The sequence below is a fragment of the Coenobita brevimanus genome, chromosome 74 (assembly GCF_032717465.1).
Source record: "Coenobita brevimanus isolate Jiangsu-jjx chromosome 74, ASM3271746v2, whole genome shotgun sequence".
In the NCBI taxonomy this organism is placed as follows: Eukaryota; Metazoa; Arthropoda; class Malacostraca; order Decapoda; family Coenobitidae; genus Coenobita; species Coenobita brevimanus.
Window position 1 is genome coordinate 32,921,783 of NC_137027.1, and position 23,482 is coordinate 32,945,264.

At 43.1% G+C, this 23,482-nt stretch overlaps 1 pseudogene; it reads left to right on the forward strand.

Moving 5' to 3' along the window:
• Positions 1–423: 423 nt before the first annotated feature.
• LOC145407940 (5S ribosomal RNA) lies at positions 424–542 on the forward strand (annotated as a pseudogene).
• The last annotated feature ends 22,940 nt before the right edge of the window (positions 543–23,482 follow it).

Sequence of the window (23,482 nt, forward strand, 5' to 3'; positions counted from 1 at the left end):
TTGTGTGGGTAAAGTTGAAAGTTGGAATACAAATGTGGGCGATTGTGTGTGTGTATGCGCCAACGCAAGATCGTGCTAGAAGACTGAGAGAAGAGTTTTGGACAAATGTAGAAGTGTGCATGGAAAAGTTTGGAAGGAATGAGAGACTGTTTTTGATTGGTGATATGAATGGTAAAATTGGGAATGTGAAGGTGGATGGAATAGCTGGTGAGTGGGGTGTACCTGCTGAGATAGATGAGAATGGGAGTGCGTTAGTGGACATTTGTGCTGGGAGGGGGTTGGTGACAGCCAATACCCTCTTCAGGCATAAAATGATCCACAGGTATACATGGCAAGTGATGAGAAGGGTGGGTGGTGAACTGAATGAAAATATATATATATATATATATATATATATATATATATATATATACAGTATATATATATAACGGCCATACCACGTTGAGTACACTGCTTCCCGTCCGATCAGCGAAGTTAAGCAACATTGGGTCTGGTTAGTGCTTGGATGGGTGACCGCCTGGGAACACCAGATGCTGTTGGCATCCCTACATGTCAAGTGGGGTTGGTGGAGGATTAGTGCCCCTCCCTGTAAAACAATTAACTCTAAGCCCTTGGCCACCCCGTTTGGGATACATGGCGTCTGGCAATGAATGAATGAATGAAACATCTCAGTGTCAAGATGGAGATGGTTATTTTATGCTGTGATAAGTAGACAAACAGACAGACTGACAAATGAGGAAGTAAAGGAGCATTGTGGTGTTGATGTGGTTGAAAGTGTTAAGAGAAATACTCTGAGATGGTTTGGCTATGTGGAGAGGATGGACAATGAGAGACTGACTAGAAGAGTGCATGTGAATGAGGCAGAAGGGGAGACCAAGAATGAGATGAAAGGATGGAGTGAAATGGATGGAGAATGAGAGACTGACTAGAAGAGTTTGTGAGTGAGGTGGAGGGGATGAGGAGAGGGATGGAGTGGAGAGGATGCAGAATAAGAGACTAACTAGAAGAGTGCATGTGAGTGGGGTGGAGGGGGAGACCAAGGATGATATGAAGTGGAGAGGATGGACAATGAGAGACTAACTAGAAGAGTGCATGTGAATGAGGCGGAAGGAGAGACCAAGAATGAGATGAAAGGATGGAGTGGAGAGGATGGAATGGAGAGGATAGGGAATGAGAGACTGACTAGAAGAGTGAATGTGAATGAGGCAAAAGGGGAGACCAAGAATGAGATGGAAGGATGGAATGGAGAGGATAGGGAATGAGAGACTGACTAGAAGAGTTTGTGAGTGAGGTGAAGGGGAAGAATGGTAGGGGGAGACCAAGAATGAGAAGAGGGATGGAACAAAGGGGAAGGAGAATAAGAGACTGACTAGAAGGGTGCATGTGAGTGGGGTGGAGGGGAAGACTAAGGATGATATGAAGTGGAGAGGATGGACAATGAGAGACTGACTAGAAGAGTGTATGTGAGTGAGATGGAGGGGGAGACCATGAATGAGATGGAATGATGGAGTGGAAAAGATGGGGAATGAGAGACTAATTAGAAGAGTGCATATGAGTGAGATGGGAGGGGAGACCAAGGATGAGATGGAAAGACAGAGTGGAGAGGATGGATAATAAGAGACTGACAGGAAGAGTACATGTGAATGAGGTGGAGGGGGAGGCCAAGGATAAGATGGGGGATGGAATGGAGAAAGATATGAGAGAGGAGGGATGTGGGTTGGAGGGAGGGCAGGGGACAGGGCAACATGGAGGCAATTTGTTTGTGGCCACCCCTTACAGGAATAAGGTGCCTTGCAACAGAGACAGAGGCTGATAGATAGAGAAATAGATAAAGTGACTAGATATATATATACCTGACACAATATACAGTAGCCTGAGTGTGGAGATACCAGGCCATTCTCCAAAAGTGTTTTCAGGAGCTGCAAGCCAGGACCGCTGCAGTGCTTGTTGCCCAGCACACTGTAAAATACAAAGACATGATAACGTTGATGATGATGATAATAATAATAATAATAATAATATTAATAATAATTATTAATAATAATAATAATAACAATAATAATAACAATAATAATAATAATAATAACAATAATAATAATAATAATAATAACAATAATAATAATAATAATCCATCCATCCATCTTCCAATCCTACGTTGTCCCATGAGGAGTATAGGAGCCTGAGGTTAGGCAAGTTGGTCCTGACATTTAAGATGAAAGTGAATGAAGATGAGAATGAGAATAATAATAATAACAATAAAAATAATAATAATAATAATAATACAGGATATACATCAAGGTACATCATGAGAGTCCAACAAATATTGGACTTCAAAGCTGTGATCACTGGCCACAATGGTGTTCTATTTAATGAACCCTATGCACATCCACCCACACCAAGAATGAGTGAAGAGTGAGTTATGTATTATTCTAACTTTGCGACGGTCCCCACAAAGTGTGTAAACAAATGTCAAGTGGCAGTATTTTTTTTTTTTTTTTTATGCGAGGAAGAAGGAACCAAAGGCCATGAGCCCGCAGTAACAGTTCCCTCCAAGAGAAAAACAAAATACAATAGAGAGCCAAATTCAAGATCCGATCATTTTGAGATGCCTGGACACACTGCTTTTGAAAGACTGGAGATCATAGGCAGCAGGAAACACAGACAGAGGGAGACAGTTCCAGAGCTGACCTGTTGCATAAATGAAAGACTGGGAGTAACGGTTAACTCTTGCATTAGAGAGTTGGACAGAAAAGGGATGAGAGTTTGCTACCAGACGGGTGCTACGCGCCCGTCGTAGAGGTGGAGGAATTCAAGCAGACAGTTCAGAGGAGCAGTGACCATTAAAGTAGCGATAAAAAAGAGATAAAGATGCAACAGTGTGGCGAAGAGACAGAGGTTGAAGGGAGTCAGTAAGAGGAGGAGAGTTAATGAGACGAAAAGCCTTTGACTCCACCCTATTGAGAAGAGCTGTATGTGGGGAGCCTCCCCACACATGAGAGTTGTACTCCACACAGGGGCGGATAAAACCCCTGTATAGAGTCAACAATTGTGCAGGGGTAAAGAAAGAGCGGAGTCGGCTTAGCACACCCAATCTCTTGGAAGCAGATTTTACAAGAGATGTAATATGCTCTTTCCAAGATAAGTCCCGAGTAAATGAAACCCCAAGCATGTTCAAGGATGATGCAGGATTAAGCTGAATATTATTAAACATTAGTGGGTATACCTGTGGAAGATTTTGTCGGGTTGATAGGTGTAAGAACTGAGTCTTAGATGCATTAAAGACAACCATATTATTTTTACCCCAGTCAGAGATACGAGCCAAGTCAGACATTCGGTGTGCCATAGCCTCATCCCTTGTTTGTTGAAGTAACTGTTGAGATGGGCGTTGCGGGAACCGAATGGAAAGGTGAAGGGTGGAGTCATCAGCGTATGAGTGGATAGGGTTAGATGTACAGCTTAGAAGATCATTGATGAATAAAAGGAAGATAGTTGGTGATAGGACAGAGCCCTGAGGAACACCACTGTTGACAGATCTAGGAGAAGAACGATGGCCATCTACAACAGCGGCTATAGAACGACCAGAAAGGAAGCTAGCGATGAAGGCACAGATAGAAGGATAGAAACCGTAGGAGGGCAGTTTGGAAATTAAAGATTTATGCCAGACTCGATCGAAAGCCTTTGAGATGTTAAATGCAATGGCAAAGCTTTCGCCAAAGTCCCGAAAGGAGGATGACCAGGAGTCTGGAAGGTAGGTGAGAAGATCGCCAGTGGAGCGTCCCTGACGGAACCCATACTGACGATCGGAAAGAAGGTTGTGATAGGACAGATGCCTTAAAATTTTTCTATTAAGAATTGACTCGAAAACTTTTGAAATACAGGACGTTAAAGCAATTGGACGATAGTTGGAGGGTTGGGAGTGGTCACCCTTCTTTGGGACTGGCTGAATGAGAGCAAACTTCCAGCAAGAAGGAAAGGTACAAGTTGACAGACAAAGGCGAAAGAGTTTGCCTAGGCGGGGTGTAAGCACAGAAGCACAGTTCTTGAGAACAACAGGAGGGACCCCATCAGGCCCATATGCCTTGTTAGTACTGAGGCCAGTGATGGCAGAAAATACATCAACTGAAGAAATTTTAATGTCAGCCATGAGGAAGTCAGAGGGGGGAAGTGATGGAGGAACAGCACCGGAATCATCTAAGGTGGAATTGGAGGAGAAAGTCTGTGCGAAGAGATCTGCTTCATCAGCAGAAGAAATAGCTGCAGAACCATCAGAGTAGAAAAGAGGAGGGAAGGATGATGAGGTAAAGTTGTTAGAAAGATTTTTCACAAGGTGCCAGAAGGAGCGGGAAGAATTAGAGTTGGAGAGTTGAGAGCATTTAGTATGGATGAAATTATTTTTAGTAGAGCGAAGAACAGACTTAGCACGATTCCGGGCAGAAACGTAAAGATGATGTGATTCAGGGGTGGGTTGGCTCCGGTACCTTTTGTAGGCCTTCTCCTTGTTGCGGACAGCATTAGAACAAGCGTGATTAAACCAAGGCTTTCTTGCGTTAGTCAAAAGGCAGCGTGAATAGTAGCAATGTCCAGACAGCCCATATTTGCCCAGTCAAATGGGCCACACTTCCATTCACTCATCATTCAAGCCCCCGGAATCCTGGCTCTATCGGATACGCCAAAAACATTCACCATGTTCCGTAGCTTCACATATATGTATCCGATAGAGCGGTATTTGGTAAATATTAAATTCCAGACAACTAAGGCAATGGCAGGCTTCAAAAAAATTAAAAAAAACACTACTCCTTCTCAGAAATACGATACTGACATAGATATGGACGCCAACTCCACTGAACTCATTAGTGAATTGACTGTGTGTAAGGGACTGCTGGACGGAAGACCAATTTATGCAAATGCAAACAGCCTGTCAAAAATATTCTTTCATGTGTGTGATGTTTTTTGTTAATGAGCATTTCAGTGATGAGTGGTCTCTGCTCTTGGCAAATCTCATAAGTTTACCAAGACATGTAGAATAGCCACGATGGTTACGTTACAATTTTGATCCATGACTGAGTTAGGCTGGCCAGCTAGGTAGCAGAAGACACTCTGAAAGTCCCTCATTAGCACAACAGCAAGAAAATGGGTAACCAAATTAAGCTTTTACTTGTGTATTAGTTATACAAATATATGCTATTGCCATTATATAGATATAAATAAAAAAAGAAGTGCTTGTTAGAAAATAATAAACATCAATCACCGTAATGGGTAATTCACCATACCTCCCATTCTGTTAAACAGAACATGCTGTCTGAGTTAAGGTTTTACAGTGGAAAATTTTCATGAAATACATAAAACATCTCTCTTCAGCTGCTGCCTCTGGCCTTTAGGTAAACAGTATATTTAAATGAAGTAAATATGGAGGCTAAGGGACTGACAAGAGAGCGGGCTGGCTGGATGAATTTTGTTTGGAGAAGCACATGACCAGGGATTTGGCACCCTTTTTCAAAGTGACAGTGTTCAGACTGGCTCTATCTGATAAGTATACGTGAAGCTACAGAACGTGGTGAAATATTTTGGCCTATCAGATGGATCCAGGATTCTGTGGGCGTGAATGATAAGTGAATGGAAGTGTGTCCCATTGAACTGGGCAAACTTTGGCTGTCTGGAAGCTGCTGCTACTCACCCCACCCTAGGGAGGGAAAGGAAGTCCGGATGAAGATGATGACGATGATGATGAAATATGGAAGAATAAAGAAGGTAATAACTTATTCCATTATTTAGCAAGTGAAAGTATTAAAATATTAAATAAAAAATCTATCTACCTATCTATTGCCAGACGCCATAATCCCGTAAGGGGTGGCCATTTGACTTTGAGTTATTTGTTTTACGGGGAGGGGCACTAACCCTCCACCAACCCACTTGTTGACATGTACAGAGCATGTATGGTTTGGTTATATGGTTACCACCCAGCATTGTAAATGGTTTCTTGGCTTACAGGAAACCATTTGGCTTGTCATTCAATGTAAAGCCACCTGTAAAGGAAAGAAAAGCAATAAGAAGTAACAGGAAAGATGAGATGGAGGGATGGAGTGGAGAGTTATACGAGAAAGAGGGGTGTGAACTGGGAGCAGGGCAGTGGAATAGCAGGGGACAGGGCGACATGGAGACGTTCTGTTTGTGGCCACCCCTTACAGGATTAAGGCATCTGGCAATAGATAGATCAACAGACAAAACATCCTTTGGAGGATTTGTGGAATGTACAAAGCAGTTTGCCACATTTGCATAGACAAATATGCTGCAAATACACCAGTAATCATAACACCAATAGACAAAAACTACAGGATGTATCTGTTAAACTACAGCCATAAGACTGTGCAAACAAGACAATGAATAACTACATCTTAAAACTCTTACCTTCTCCAGTCATGTTTTCTGATGAGTCTCGTTGATGGCCATTAGGTGTGTCTGGTGGATAATTCTGCTATGTATTCTCAGGCGCTGTTACCTGTGAGGTGGAGACAGTAAAGGCATAATGAGATTCATAATGTATCATATTGTTTATATAGGTTCCAACATGCTTGCATGAATCAGCCTTGGTCACCTCATGGCAATTCTCCATGCTGCTCGATCTCTGGCAGCCGTTCTGTTCAGTCCCTTATCGCTGAGGTCACACTATGACCCATCCCAGGTCTTTTTCAGTCTGCCTCTCGCAACCCTACCCTCGACGTTCACATTTCTTACTTTTCACACCAAACTGTCATTCTCCATCCCCTCCACATGTCCTTACCATCTCAGTCTACCCCTGCTCATCACAACACCAATACACTCTCGTCCCATCCTTCCTCTCAGTTCTTCAGTTGTAAGCCTAGTCCCCCATGCCTTGCATTCAAGGATGCACTACTTATCCATCTAATCATTGTCAATTCTATATGTTTGAGCCAACAAATACAGCATCCTTTTCCTTTACTGTCCAGGCCTCACTGTCATACAGCATTACATTCCTAACACATGCCACATAAAAAGATTCCTTAGCAAGGAGGGAGAGCCCTCTCAATGTTAGGAGAGGCAACAGCTCCCTGAACTTCTTCCAACCACTCCTCACTCTAGCCAGAGAACTAGCTCCTGCCCCACCTGCAGCACATAACATGTCTCCCAAATAATAATTATACATTCATCCATTCATCATCCAATCCTACATTGCCCCATGAGGAGCGTAGGAGCCCGGGGCTAGGTAAGTTGGTCCTGACATTTAAGATGAGTGACCAGCCTCACTCATTCCTGAGTGGCATTACGTGACCAATAACCCCAACCATCCCTTGGATATAAACCTTCACCGGTTCAATCCGATTTGAGCACCGCAATTACCCACTAAACCACCAGGCGCCATTATTTGGTTATATGGTTACCACCCAGCGTAGTAAATGGTTTCCTGGTGTGCAGAAAACCATTTGGCTTGTCACTCAGTGTAGAGTCACCCACAGGCAGAAGGAAGAGGAAAGAATGACAGAAGGGGGAGTGTACAGTATTACAAATTATTTACATTTAGAGGAGGCATTCAGGAGAAATACACCAGATTAAACTACTACTACTACTACTACTACTACCATACACTAATTTGCCCAAAACTGTCTTCAATAACCCATTTCATACATAGTTCAGAGGCAGAACAAGACAATGCTACAGCTAATTATCCTTTCCACAGCACTTCTTTGTGATGAGCATCATATTCTAGTGTTCATCTATTGTTCAAACTCAATATTCAAGATGCTGAGAATTTTTAAACCAAAAAGAAGACCATAGCACTATTTTAATAGGCTTTTGTTACAGCTCAGTTTTCAAGACTGGGAGCTGTCACTTTTAGACCAAATTAAAGTGAAATGAGTATAGTATATTATAATGTTTATCCTTACAAGGGCATTTTCAAGATGAGGGGCAGTTTAGGCCAAGTTCAAGAAAACAGTATGGCTGCTTTTTTTTTTTTTTTTTTATGCAAGGAAGCAGAAACCAATGGCAAGGAGCCCGCAAACCATTCCTTCCATGAAAAAAAAAAAAATACAAAAGAGAGCCAAATTCAAGATCTGTTCAGTTCGAGATGCCTGGACACCGTGTTTGAAAGACTGGAGATTATAGGTAGGCCTAAATTTGTCCTTTTGCAGCTTATCTGTGACACAGAGGCAGAAAGCCAATAAGACAAATCTACATCTCTCCGTAACACTTCAGGACTAACATCATATTGTCGTTACTCTTGTTACAGGTCAGGAATATGGATGAAAAGAGAATTTTAGGCCAGGTTGGAATAAAAACCTGTATACTGCCATTTACAGCAGACTGCTTCCTCATGGTCAATGGCTCAGCAAACATTGTAGCCCCTTGATGCCAGGATTCCAGGGGCCTGAATGGTGAGAATGGCAGTGTGGCTCCTTCAACTGGGCAAACATTGGTTAGTATCTCATTCCATCAAGCTTTTTCTGACTTTCTGTACCCAACCTTGGGGTGGGAAAGGTGTGGATGATCCCAGTAATACATGAGCCACATATTCTTGCTCCCATAGCCAATTTTCTAACAAAGGCTCAATCCCACAACTAACATGAAGATGTGGTTACATGGACTTTGACAAGCCTTAACTAGGAGTTTGGAACGAGTCTATTGTTACTATACTCATTTTACTCTAACTTGGTCTACAACTTGCATCCCTCCATCTTAAATGCTAAATTTTATTAGCAGACAAGCACCAGAATATAAGGCTGGTCATGAAGTGCTATGGGATGAGTGTAGAGCCTAACCACTGTCCTTCTACCAATATGCTATGTGAAATAACCCACAAAAGAAAAATATGGACCTAGTTACTGTAACAGTAACCCTCCCAATCTGACTACACTTGGCCATCAACTAACTGAAAAGGGGCTAGGGATCTTTACAAAGTTGTTGCGTGGAATCTTGAGCCTTAAGTAAGGAATGAATCTCCTTGGTTACTAGTCAAAATTACCATCCTAATCTGACCACTTGGCAATCGATTAAGTGGAAAGGGGCTAGGGAACTTTACAAGGCTGCTACATGGAATCTGACTAGTCTTAAGGAACGTTTCCTTGATTACTAGTCAAAATTACCCCCCCCCCCCAATCTTACTACACCTGGCTGTAAACTAACTGAAAAGGGACAAAGGATCAATATCAGATGAGACTTTCAATGCCAAATTATTTTTAGAATTTAATTTGTATCATCGTATCAGAGGCACCAACATCCTTGCATGCATCGGCACTGGTCATCTAATGGCAACTCTCCACGCTGCTTGATCCACCATTATATCTCTTATGCAGCCACTTATCACAAACATTGACCACGATGGAATTATTTCCCACACCCTTGCAGCAAACTACACATGGCCACACTTCCTCTGCTTTGACAGTACTGCCACCAGCCCTAGATATCACTTTGTTAAAGTTAATAGGTATATCTAACCCCTCTAGAAAAGCCTCTTATGCTATATAAAGCCATATGGAATTAGCAGGCACAAAAAAATAATAGATAAGGCTACGGCATACTGACCAAATTAGTATCCAGTTCAATGCCCCCTCCAGCGGTAGTGTAGATCTACAGTAGTAGTGGCTATGATAGATGTGGTTGCTGTGGTGGTGGTAGTCCTGTACAGCTAAATGCCTTGATGCCGGGAAGGTGCCTACAAATTACTTCACCTCCATATCATGCTGTTTTTTGCCATCATGCTCACACCCCTGAAAAAGAACATTCATATAAGCCATGACACTAAAAACTCCATACAAAATATCAATGAGTAAGCTTTAGAAATACTCAGGAATGTTTGCAAGACACGCTAAAGTCAATATTATCAGCATAAAAACAATTAATGGGAAGAAAAAGGAAAAAAATCATATAAAAAAATGTAAACATCCTTCACCAGTCACAGCTCCAGCCAGGCTGACCAAAGCTGGCAGATTCCACCAACCTCTACATTCTTTCCCTCCACTTGTTCCCTTCCCACTCCATCCCCCCACCAGTTCCCACCCCTCCATCCCTCCCTTCATGTCCATTCCTCCTCCTTCCTGCCTCTCCTCCACCCCATCTCTCTCTCCTTTCTTCCTTTCCCCTCCTTGTCTTTCCACCTCTAGTCATCCTTCTTCCCTCCACCTCTTCCTCTTACTGAAAAGCAGCTTCTTCCATCCCCCTCTCCCTCCTCTCTCCCCCTTCATCCCCCCCTCCTTCCTTCACTCTTATGTCCTCCTCCTCTTGTACTCCCTCTCCCTCCTCCTCCCTCCCCTGCAACATACAACAAGGGGGGGATTAGAAGCAATAGGAAAAAAAGGGTGTATTACAATACAGTAGTAGCTACTACTGTTTGTTCAGTCAGAGGTACATTTTTTCATTTACTTTATCAAAAAAAAAACCTGAAAATAAAATCACTTTAATCCTACTGGGGCTCCATAAGGCAGAACCTGGATGAAGGATGAATCCCAGCAGCAAACATTAAGTTTTATAGGTTGAGCTGATGAAAAAATCCAAGTGAAATGTGCCCATGATACACTTTCAATACAGGTGTCAATAGGCTGATGCCAACAGTTTCTCTGACCGCAAAACAGGTTTTAATGTTATTTTGGGGCATCCTTAAGATATCTGAATAGGTGGCTTGCTGTCCTACCTAACTTCCCACGGAACATTACAGTATTTTACTGAACTTACTACATGACTAAAGGACTCATTCCTACCTCACAACTATGGCAAGCTGCAAAACGATGAAAATCTGGGCCAAGTTAAAGTGAATGAACAATAGTCAATATTCAGCATGCAGTGTTTGATGAATGTCACATCCATTACTAAATTATACAAGATTCTGCCAATGGATGTGATAATTACATGTTAACTCCAGAGGACATAGAATCAGTTCAGTCTAATTTACCATCAAATTAGAATAGAATGTCCCAGCAAATGCCACCATCCAAGTAAACATTGGCCTGGAACATCTTGCTGACTAACTTCATGGTGACAGGTTGGCGGCGCTACACCAATATGCTGGCTTCAAAGGGGGTGTTGTCTGCCCTGAAAAAATAATAATAATAATAATCTATATACCTATCTATCTACAGCCAGATGCCTTAATCCCATTAGGGGTGAAAAAAAGTGATATTAAAATCTTCAAAGGGGGTGTCGTTTACCCTGAAAAAATAATAATTTATTTCGTTTTTGAAGGCTCCAACATGCTTGCATGCGTCGGCCTTTGTCACCTAATGGGGGCTCTCCAAGCTGCTCTGTCTCTGGCAGCTTCCCTATTCAGTCCCTTATCCTTCGGGTCACACTCACTGACCTCATCACAGGTCTTTTTAGGTCTACCTCTTGCAACCCCATCCCCAACATTAACACTTCTCACTTTCAGTACCCAATTGTCATCCCCCATCCTTTCCACATGCCCAGACCATCTCAATCTACCACTCCTCATCACAACACCAACACACTCCAGTCCCATCCTACCTCTCAACTCCTCCATCATAAACCTAGTCCCCCGGCCTTTGCACACAGAAACGCACAGCACATCCACAAAACCACTGTCATTTCTGTGCGTTTGAGCCTGTGAATATCCTCTTCCTTCACTGCCCAGGTCCCACTTACCATACAGCATTATAATTATGATAATAATATCAATAATAACCATCCATCCATTCATCACACAATAATAACAATAATAATAATAATAATCTATATATCTATCTATCTGTAGCCAGATGCCTTAATCCTATAAGGGGTGGGAAAACAATTATAATAATTACTGTATACAAAATAATTTTTTTAAAATGTATACAGCATCATTATCATCACCACCAGCACCATCTTCAACTCTGTCAATTCCAGGATTAACTGGAATGTGCCATATTCAAGAGGGGCTGTGAGGCCTATGAAAAAAAAAAAAAAAAATGTGTTATCATCATTATCATTATCACCACCATCAACTCAAACTCTTGCTATATCATCATCATCATCATCTTCTCTAACTTTTCCCACCCTCTGTCAATTCCAGAGTTAACTTGAGCATGTTGTCTTCAAAGAAGGTGTTGTGTGGCCTGTGAAAAAAAATGTATATCATCAATCATCATCAGCAGCACCACCACCACCATTATCATAATTTTTTTTTTTTCCACCATGGTAAGATAAACTGATGCCTTTTTTTTTTTTTTTTAAATGCAGCACTACACCATCCACTCACTCGATGTAGTGCTGCTCTCAGGTGTCTGCCCTTTCCTCTCCCCCATCCTTCTTTCCTTCCATCCTCTTCTGTCTTTCCTTCCTTCATTCTTTCCTCGTCTTTCTGCCTACAGGTGACTTCACACTCCCTCTTCTGTCTTTCTTTCCTTCATTCTTTCCTCTTCCTTCTGCCTGTGGGTGACTCTACACTGAGAGACAAACTAAATGGTTTCCTGTACACCAGGAAACCATTTACTAAGCTGGGTGGTAACCATATGACCAAATTTTGGCATCTGGTGGCTTAGTGGGTAATTACGGCACTCCAATCGGATTGAGCCAGTGAAGGTTTATATCCAAGGGGTGGTTGGGGTTTATTGCTCACATAACACCACTCAGGGATGTGTGAGGCTGGTCACTCTCATCTGAAATGTCAGGACCAACTTGCCTAGCCCCGGGCTCCTATGCTCCTCATGGGGCAACATAGGATTGGATGATGGATGGATGGATGCTGGATGATGGATGGATGGATGCTAGGAAGAAGGAACCAAAGGCCAGGAGCCCATAAACTGTTCCTTTCAAGGATATTGTGTAGGATACTGCCTGTTCATAGGCCCATCCGTACGATATGCTGGGCATTGCCGGATCCTCTTGAATCACAGCCTCAGGCATCAGTGGCAACCGTCCCCGCTGCTTGGAATAAAGCCAAGCACACGCAGCTGTGTTGCTCTTGACCCCCACACCATGCTTCTTTCCTCCTCTATCAGTTCCAGGATTAACTTCTCTAAGCCAGGTTACAGTGAACAAACTATAGGAACTCAATGTCTATCTACTTATTGCCAGACACCTTAATCCTATATGGGGTGGCCACAAACAAATCGCCTCCACGTCGCCCTGTCCCCCGCCGTTTCACTGCCCTGCTCCCAACTCACACCCCCCTCTCTCATACACCTCTCCACTCCATCCCTTCATCTCATCTTTGCCCTCCCCCTCCTTCTCTCCCCCTCCACCCCACTCACATACACTCTCCTTGTCAGTCTCTCACTCTCCATCCTTTCCATATGGCCAAACCGCCTCAATGTGCTTCTCCTAATGCTTTCTATCACAGCCATATCCACACCACAACACTCCTTCACTTCCTCATTTGTCAGTCTGCCTCTCCATGTAAATCCACATGCTCCACTCAAATAACTCATTTCCACTGCTCTCACTCTTGACTTCTGTCCCTCTAACAATGTCCAAGCTTCACTTCCACACGTTAGAGTTGGTATCACAATACTGTCAAATAGTAACTTTTTCACCTCTATGCTCACTTCCCTGTTTCTTATCACTGCTTTCAAGGAACCAGCAACCTTTCTTTCTTGTTGTACCTTTTCAAGCACTTCACCCTCAAGTACTTAAATGTACTCACATTCTCTATTTCCTCATCATCCAACCTCGCTGTACATTCACTGACTTCACCTCTCTCAAAAACCATCACTTTACTCTTCCCTACATTCACCTTTAGATTCCGTTTCTTACACACTCTCCCAAACTCATCCACCAAGCCTTGCAGCTCCCCTTCGTCTTCACCTAACAACAAAGTAACACCTGCAAACAACAGTACTGGGAGTTTCCAAACATTGCCCTTCTATAGGAACTCACCCAAAGATAATGGTATTCCAGATCATGATGTTTTCTGTGACAACAGCACTGACTCCTGCAGGGGGTCTTGTTGCAACATGAAAAAATGTTTAGTTGCATGATGGCAATAATATCGTTCATGATGCTAATAATAATAATAATAATAAGTGGGTTGGTGGAGGGTTAGTGCCCCTCCCCGTAAAACAGATAACTCAAAGTCAAGTGGCCACCCCTTATGGGATTGTGGTGTCTGGCAATAGATAGACAGATAGATAATAATAATAATAATACAGGGGGTCCTGATGTTATGAGCAGTTATGTTTATGGAAACCAACTCATTAAGTGAAAGCCTGTATAAAAGAGTATATAACCTAAGGGAAAAAAGGGGGACTTGGTGTTTGGCCACTGCCAGTATACATCTATAATGCTATGTAAGGAAACAAGAATAAAGGTTAGTTATATCTAAAACACACACACATCATTAACACAATAACCTAGAATAATACATATCTACTGTAATGGAAGCATAAAGACCCCCTAGAGATGCCACTGGAACTGTTCAGAAATCCACAAACTCTGGTTAGTGACTGTGTACAACTTCTGTGGTAAACATGAGTGTAATAAGCCTGACTAATAAACATGTCAACAAAGCAGTATAAACTGAACTGAACTCACTTAAGTATCTTATCTACCTTCTTATGTCAACACATAAACTCGTCATATACTGTAAGAGCAGATTTTTTCTCACCCCGTAACACAAACCAGTCGCATAACTCTTTTCACATTCACTGCACTAAGTGTGAAAACTCATGAATTTTATTGCTCTCTCATCATTAACCTCTTTAAGGATGGGAGAAATAGGAAGTGAGGAGGCCAGACACAGAAAAAGAATGATAAAGGAGAAGGAAAATGTAGGCAGCACTACGTCATATGAATGGATGATGGTCGTTACCACCTACCACTGTTTACTCTTACTGCTTTTAGATAATTTAATTCATTTTGGTATAAGAGACAGAGCCAGAATTCCAGGGGCTTGAATGATGAGGGAACAGAAGCGTGGCCCACTGGACTGGGTAAACTTGGGTTGTCTAGACGTTGCTACTCCTCACCCTGCCCTAGGGTGGGAAAGGAGGTACGGGTGATGATACTGCAGCAGTGATGTGATTAACCCCTTAACCGCGGGGCGTCACTTTCGTGACGCTTGGGAGCAAGGGATCATACCGCGGGGCGTCACTTTTGTGATTCTGTGTTATTTTGAATTCACCCGGGCTTCCAAGTGGGGGCTTGTATCATCTATCAGTACTGCCAATGTCCAACACTAGTCAGCACTCCTAATCTCATCTGTACTCCCATCCATTGTTGACAATTTAGCCATTTCTCCCCGTTCTTGACTCCCCTCCCTACCCCCCCTCCATTACCCTATCCTCTCGCCTGCCCGGCCATGCTACGCTAAGTAAATCTTCCCTGGAATTTTTCACTGATTTCATCCATTGAAATAAGCCCTATGTCGTATTCTTATACCAAATAATATATACAAGAAAGAAATAAGGTAAGTGAGAGTGCCATACACCTGGAATTGGCTAATTATCACCTGACAACACCTCACGTGCACTCGTTCGCTAATTTTCGCTGTTTTTTCCCCTTGAAATATGCCGTATAATCTATTTTCGTAATAAATATACATGTAAAGAGGGAAGGGAGAAGCCTAAGTGATATTTACATTCACCTGGAACTACCTAATTTATAATGTATTGTCTAGATTTCCTGCCAATCATATCAGTGCTACACAAAGCTGTTTCAAGATTTAACATTGGTAGCTCTGATTATATATCTCCTAAGTAGGCCTCTAATCTATTTTCGTAATAAATATACATGTAAGGAGGGAAGGGAGAAGCCTAAGTGATATTTACATTCACCTGGAACTACCAAATTTATAATGTATTGTCTAGATTTCCTGCCAATCATATCAGTGCTAGACTTAGCTGTTTCAAGAACCTTGGTAACTCTGAATAACCCCTAAACAGGCCTCCAGGCTGGCTGGCCCTGCGTTATCAGTTTACTCTCATCTTCCGAAGTGAGGAGACGTATGCTTCTTCTTGCTGACTTCAAGGCCTTTTTTCACCCCCATGCAAATGGCTCTGTGACCTTTACCCCCTACTAAACCTCGTGTGGAAAGAGGTAAAGGGCTGACAATTGATAAAAGAGTGACTACGATCTTTCTATTGAGTAAAACAGTGCAAGTGGAATTGTAAATAATGTGTAAATAATGTGTAAACAGCAAGTGAAAGTAATGAATGTAAATATACGTGAACAATGGAAAATAGTTTTATAAGTTATTTCAAGTGACAGTGCACAACACTGTAAATAAAATAGAAATGTAAATAACGTAAATGAAATATAGAACGTAAATAGAAATGTAAATGAGTAGTATTATAAGAATACGAGTATATACCCTAGGAGTAATGAAAGTGAAAGTTTCACTCTAGCATGTCTGAATGCTATGAGTTATGAGAGTGAAGATGAAAGTGACATTCACTCTCAATGCCAGTATACAGGACGAGAAAGTGAATGCTACGTATTTTACTGAAAGAAATTGAATCCCTACAGTGACAATAAACTAATACTACTGAAGGAAACTTATGGATAAAGACTGTAGATATATATAAGTGTTATATAGTAATAGAAATATAAAGTGTGAGGGGTTTTATGAATAATAAATGACAGAGTAACAAAAGCGAACTAGTGCCAGTGCGACGATCAGACGCGCTCGTAATTTCCATTGCTTTCACAGTGTTTTTTTTTTTGAGTATGGATCCCAAACTACTTGAAAATTGTAGAATAGTGTTTATAGTGTTTGTATCTGGCTGTGGTAATCATATTACGGGTTGTCGAGAAGTGTAAAGTGGAGACTTCGTTACCCTACTTCAGAGGTCTCCACAAGTCCTACGGTAACCGACGAAGGCTCAACAATCATTCCAGGAGAAAGCTGAAGGTATGTGCCATAAGCATATGTAATTTTATTATTCTAGGACTAATAACTGATTTTTGGCAAATATTTTTTGAGAGTCTGTCGGAGCTCAAATAACCCCGCGGCACACGCAAGTCATTGGCAAACAAGCCCGCGGTGTAGGGGTTAATGAAGGCTATACCTAACCCTTGTAATAAGTCTCTCCTAAACCAAACAAGATCATTTGGTGATGGCAAGAAAATATACAAGAACAAGTCATCACACTGAGGGAGTTGAAAACCATACAGTGTGTGACCTTGGGTTGTGTGAGTGACATGGCCCAGAGGTATAGGCAGACTCTCCATTGCCACAGCATCCCACCACTGGCTTGAACTATGGCTGTCACGGATAACGACAGTAAGATAAACCATCACCATCATTATTACTAACATCGTCATCATCGTTGTCACTGTTTCCCAAGTAACTGGCAGTAGAATATTAAACTACCGGTACTATGAAGCAATTATGGAAGGAGTGGTAGTAAGCCTGCTAAGCTTTTGATAAAACAAGCTTGGAACTGACCTGGACACATGCCTGGCAACAAAGGTGTGATGCCCACAGATGTGCTGTTTGGTTCCCTTCTTCTTCCAGTTACTCCTCTGCAGGAAAAGAAGAATCAAGATTTTTCTTTTCCTGCAAACTGGTCAAATCATAATTATTTTACAAGTGGGCAATATGCAGTTTTGGAATTTTAGCACCATTAACGTATAGTATAGTCCCTAAGGGTCACAAAGAACCCCCATTACTCCATTCGGAAATTAATATTTTCAGAGACAATGAATTTAATTTAAAATTCCCAAATAAACCTACCTTGGATCTTCACTCGGCCACTCCGGGTAAAAAATGCGTGCGTTCGTACATTTGTTTCTCTTCCCTTCGACTGCGCATGCGTCTCGTAGGTTTGTATCACCCACTCATATGCCTACTTTAGGTCACGTGGTGAAATTTGGCCAATTATTTTAAATCACGCTTTTTGATTCAGTGTGGATGGAAAATTCAAATCCTTCTCGCTATGGCCTCTGAAGAAGAAAGACATGCTGTGTGTCCCTGGTGTGATATTGCTTATTTACGAGTGATAATGCGTTTCCACTCGAATTCTGAGGAGGACACGGTGTATTACCTTCAGAAGCTTATTGCCCAGACTGTCAGGAACCTTGTAAATTTTGAAAATACAGACATCAGTCGTACTGTGGTTGGTACAAAAATTACGCAAAAATCAAGAAACGGATACAGTGTAGTTTTTGTGTTTCTAACTGCAAAGGAACTTTTCTGGACAACACACACCTTCTGGCTTGAAAAAACCCTAGGAGGAGGCCGTAGCACGGGCCGAACAGGGTAGTACTCCCGAGGGGAATGGGAATGCTGGTGATAGGGAGAGCTGGAGCTCCTGTTTCACTAGCTATCTAACCATCCCCCTTTGCTGACCTTTTCAGTGTGACAGTAACATGGAGAGTAGACCAGCATACTCTCCCAAACATTTCCTTTAACTATCTATGCACTACACCACATGCACTTTACATTTCACACAACGTATCCCACTACGTTACAGGGGTTGGCGCCAGCAAGGGCATGCGGCCAGAAAACTTTGCCTCTGCTACCCAGTGGCGGACTTCTGGGGGGAGGCGTGGCGGGGGTTCCGCCAGCATAGATCGTGGGTCCAGGGCGAGATGGGGATCGGGCCCGTGCTAGAGGGTACAGGGCATTGCGGTTCCCAGGCTGCCGCTTCCGCCCAATAGAGAGGGGCCCGAACCTGGGAGTAGTGCCCCAGGAGGCTGCCCTATCAGTGGGTGTACCCCCCCTGGGGGTAAGGGGGGGTTTTCAAGAATACTCCCCCAGCATCCCTGCTTGTCGTAAAAGGCGACTAAAAGGGTTGGCGGAGGGTTAGTGCCCCTCCCCGGAAAACAACTAACTAAAAAAACAAACAATAAGCCTCGGACAAGGACTGACCAAACGATGACGACCAAGGACCGGACAAAGGACATGGTAATTGGAACTTGGAATGTAAGGGGAGCGAATGATGAGGTGAAAGAGAGAGAGATTGTCCAGGTGCTTGAGGATGCGAAAGTGGATGTATGTGGAATAACTGAAACAAAATGGAGAGGAGAAAGTGTGAGAGAATGGGAGTATGGATGGGGTATATGTGCAGGAGTAGGTGAGAATGAGAGGGCAAAGGAAGGAGTATGTATAGTTGTGAGTAAAAGATGGAAGAGGAGCATAAGACAGTATGGATCAGTTGGGTCAAGGATTGTGTGGGTAAAGTTGAAAGTTGGAATACAAAAGTGGGCGGTTGTGTGTGTGTATGCACCAACGCAAGATCGTGCTAGAAGAGTGAAAGAAGAGTTCTGGACAAATGTAGAAGTGTGCATGGAAAAGTTTGGATGGAATGAGAGAGTGTTTTTGATTGGTGATATGAATGGTAAAGTTGGGAATGTGAAGGTGGATGGAATAGTTGGTGAGTGGGGTGTGCCTGCTGAGATAGATGAGAATGGGAGTGCGTTAGTGGACATTTGTGCTGGGAGGGGGTTGGTGATAGCCAATACCCTCTTCAGGCATAAAATGATCCACAGGTATACATGGCGAGTGATGAGAAGGGTGGGTGGTGAACTGAATGAAAGGAAGGCAATGATTGATTATGTGTGTGTGAATGAAAGGATGCAAAGATGTGTAAAGGATGCAAGAGTGTATAGAGGATGGGGGAGTGGACTTTCTGACCACTACTTGGTGGTGGCCAGAATTACAATGCAAGTAAGATGGAGGAATAGAAGAAGGGAAAGACGAGAGGAAGGAGTAGTTGCAAGGAGAGTGGAAAGGTTACTAGAGGATGAGAAAAAGGCAGAGTATAAGAGAAAAGTGGAGGAACGATTGGGAAAATATGAATTGGAGCAGATGGGAGACGTGGAAGGTGTGTGTAAGTTATTTCCAGAAGAAATATGTGCAGCATGTGATGTGGTGTGTGGAAGGAAGAGAAGACGGAGGGGGGTGCAAGGAACAGCGTGGTGGACTGAAGAGGTGAAACAGGCTGTGGCACAAAAGAAGAAAGCATACAATGAATGGATGAGAAATAGGGGCGTGGAAGAAGTTGAGAGGCGGAAGAGAGAGTTATATATAGAAAGAAAGAGAGAGGTGAAAAGATTAGTAAGAGAGAGTAAGAAGAGAGTGGATGACGAATTTGGAAGGAATTTGAGTGTAAAGTGGAGGGACTGTAAGAAAATGTTCTGAAGAGAGGTGAAAAGAGTAAGACAGGGTGGAAGTGAAGTTAGCAGGGGAGTGAAAGATAAAAATGGTAGATTACTAGTGGAGAAGGGAGAAAAAGTGAGCAGATGGAGAGAACACTTTAAGGAATTGTTGAACGTAGAGGAAGGAAGTAATGCATGCATAAGTGGCTGGGGAATGGCTGGGAGAAGGAGGGAGGTGAGAAGACAGGAAGAAATCAGTACGATAGAAGTTGTGGATGCAATGAAGAGAGTTAAATCGGGGAAAGCCCCAGGAATTGATGGAGTGTGTGGTGAAATGCTGAAGCATGGAGGAGAGATAGTAGTAGAATGGATGTGGATGATGTGCAGATTGGCCTGGGAGGAAGGTAAAGTCCCAAAGGATTGGAAGTCAGGTATAATTATTTCCCTGTACAAAGGAAAAGGGGAAAAAGAAGTGTGTGGTAATCATAGGGGCATTTGTCTTCTTAGTATAATAGGAAAAGTGTATGGTAGGATACTTATTGACAGAGTTAGAGAAAGAACAGAGAAATTAGTTGGAGAAGAACAGGGAGGCTTTAGGAAGGGAAGAGGTTGTGTAGATCAGATATTCATTCTTGGATCTTTAGTGGAAAAGTTTCTAGAGAAGGGAGAGAAGTTGTATGCAGCTTTCATGGAGAAAGCATATGACAGGGTGGATAGACAAGGATTGTGGAAAGTGTTAAGAATATATGGAGTAGATGGGAAGTTGTTGAATACTGTGAAGAGTATGTACGATGGTGCGAAGGCTGCAGTGCATGTGGATGGTGAACTACGTGAATTTTTCTCTTTGAAAGTTGGTTTGAATCAGGGATGTGTCATGTCTCCATGGTTGTTCAATCTGTACATGGATGGGGTAATAAAAGAGGTACAAGGTAGGGTAGTGGATGTTGGAGTGGCCCTGGTGAGAGAGGATAGTGTTTGGAAACTCCCTGTACTGTTGTTTGCAGATGATACTGTGTTGTTGAGTGAAGACGAAGAGGAGCTGCAAGGCTTGGTGGATGAGTTTGGGAGAGTGTGTAAGAAACTGAATCTAAAAGTGAATGTAGGGAAGAGTAAAGTGATGATCTTTGAGAGAGGTGAAGTTAGTGAATGTACAGTGAGGTTGGATGGTGAGGAATTGGAAAATGTGAGTACGTTTAAGTACTTGGGTAGTGTGATGAGTAAGGATGGAGGTTTGGAGTGTGAAGTGCTTGAAAGGGTACAGCAGGGAAGAAAGGTTGCGGGTTCTTTGAAAGCAGTGATAAGAAACAGGGAAGTGAGCATGGAAGTGAAAAAGTTACTACATGACAGTATTGTGATACCAACTCTAACGTATGGAAGTGAAGCTTGGACATTGTTGGAAGGACACAAGTCAAGAGTGAGAGCACTGGAAATGAGTTATTTAAGAGGAGCCTGTGGAGTCACATGGAGAGACAGGCTGACGAATGAGGATATAAAGGAGGATGTGGTGTTGATGTGGATGTGATAGGAAGCGTTATGAGGAACACACTGAGGTGGTTTGGCCATGTGGAGAGGATGCAGGGTGAAAGACTGATGAAGAGAGTGTATGTGAGTGGGGTGGAGGGGGGAAGAGGGAGGGGGAGGCCGAGGATGAGATGGAGGGATGGGGTGGAGAGGTATATAAGAGAGGGGGGTGTGAGTTGGGAGCAGGGCAGTGAAATGGCGGGGGACATGACGACTTGGAGGCGATTTGTTTGTGGCCACCCCAAACGAGATTGAGGCGTCTGGCAATAGATAGATAGATAGATAATGGCGGGATAGTTGCAGTGCCAAGACGTGCTTGGAGGGTGTCCCTGCAGCTGTCCTGGCAGGGTGCCCTGAGGCCACTACCACAGCCACTGGTAAGCTGGTGGGCTAGGGGTCCCAGATCCATTGCCTGGACCTGGGACTGTGCAGTGAGTGAGACCTGTGCTGTGTCTGTCCCCCTTTATTAATACTGAAGATGACAAAACAAAATAAGTTTCAAAGCAAGCCTGAGGACAGTAAATCACTCAGGGGGATGAGGGTGGGTTCATGGAATGTGGGAAGTTTGAGGGGAAGAGCAGGGGAAGTCGTTGAGGCATTCAGTAGGAGGTGGGTGGATGTGGCGTGTTTGCAGGAAGTCCGGTACAGGGGTGGATCAGCCAGAAAGATTGTTGGGAAGGACTGTTGCTATAAGTTGTTTTGGCAGGGGGGGACAGACGGATATGGAGGTGTTGGTGTGATGGTTGTGGAGAAATGGGTGGAATATGTTATGAATGTTTGAAAGTAAGCGATAGGATATTGGTAGTAAAAATTCTGTTGGGAAGAAAGATAGCTGCGATTATATCGGCATATGCTCCACAGGCAGGATTGGATGAATCAGAGAAAGATAGATTTTGGGATGATTTAATATGTGTAGTGGGTGGTATGCGAGATGATGAGATAGTGATTTTGGGAGGGGACTTAAATGGTCATGTAGGTGAAGCAGCACAAGGTTATGAAGGAGTGCATGGGGGATGTGCGTATGGTCTAAGGAATGAAGAAGGGGAAAGGATACTCAAGTTTGGGGAGGCAACGGACATGATTGTGTGCAACACATATTTTAGGCAAGGAAACAGTAGGTTAATTACATATGAGTCTGGGGGAAATAGCAGTCAGATAGATTATTTTCTGGTTAGGAGGGCTGATAGGAGGTTAGTGAGGGATGTTAAAGTTATAGGAAGTGAGGAGTGTGTGCAGCAGCACAAACTATTGATTTGTGATATGGTGCTTAAAGAGCAAGTGATGAAAAAGAGGACTTATGTACCTAGGAGGAAAATATGGAAGCTGAAAAACCAAGTAGTAAGGGATGCCTTCTATAGCGAGTTGAGGAGAGTGGTGGCTGAACAGGGAGCTGTAGACAGAGGTGTTAATGAACAGTACAGAGCCCTCAAGAACAATTTCTTGAGAGTTACTGATGTAACATGCGGCTGGACAAGAGGACCATCAAGACATAAAGTAACTTGGTGGTGGGATGAGGGTGTAGAAGCTGCAATTAAGGAGAAAAGAAGGCTTTTCCGGGAATGGAAGAAGGGTGGTAGCAAAGAGGAATATTTGGCTGCCAAGCGTAGGGCTAGAAGAGAGGTATACAGGGCAAAGTCTGAGTCACAGAGACAATTACTTGATAACCTAAATCATGGGGAAAGGAAAAATATATTTAGGGTGGCAGGTCAGGTGAAGAGGGATAATCGGGATATCATAGGTGAGCAGTGTGTGAAGAATGATGAAGGAAGGGTAGTGGTGAACAGTGAGGATATTAAAGATGCATGGAGAGAACATTACAACCAGTTGTTGAATGAGGAGTTTGACTGGGACAGGGAAGGTTTGGAGCCAGCAGATCCAGTGTCTGGCCCTTGGCCTTTGATTGATACTGCTACTGTGAGTGAGGCAATAGGCAGGATGAGGGTGGGGAAAGAAGCAGGTGTGTCTGGGTTGACTGCCGAAA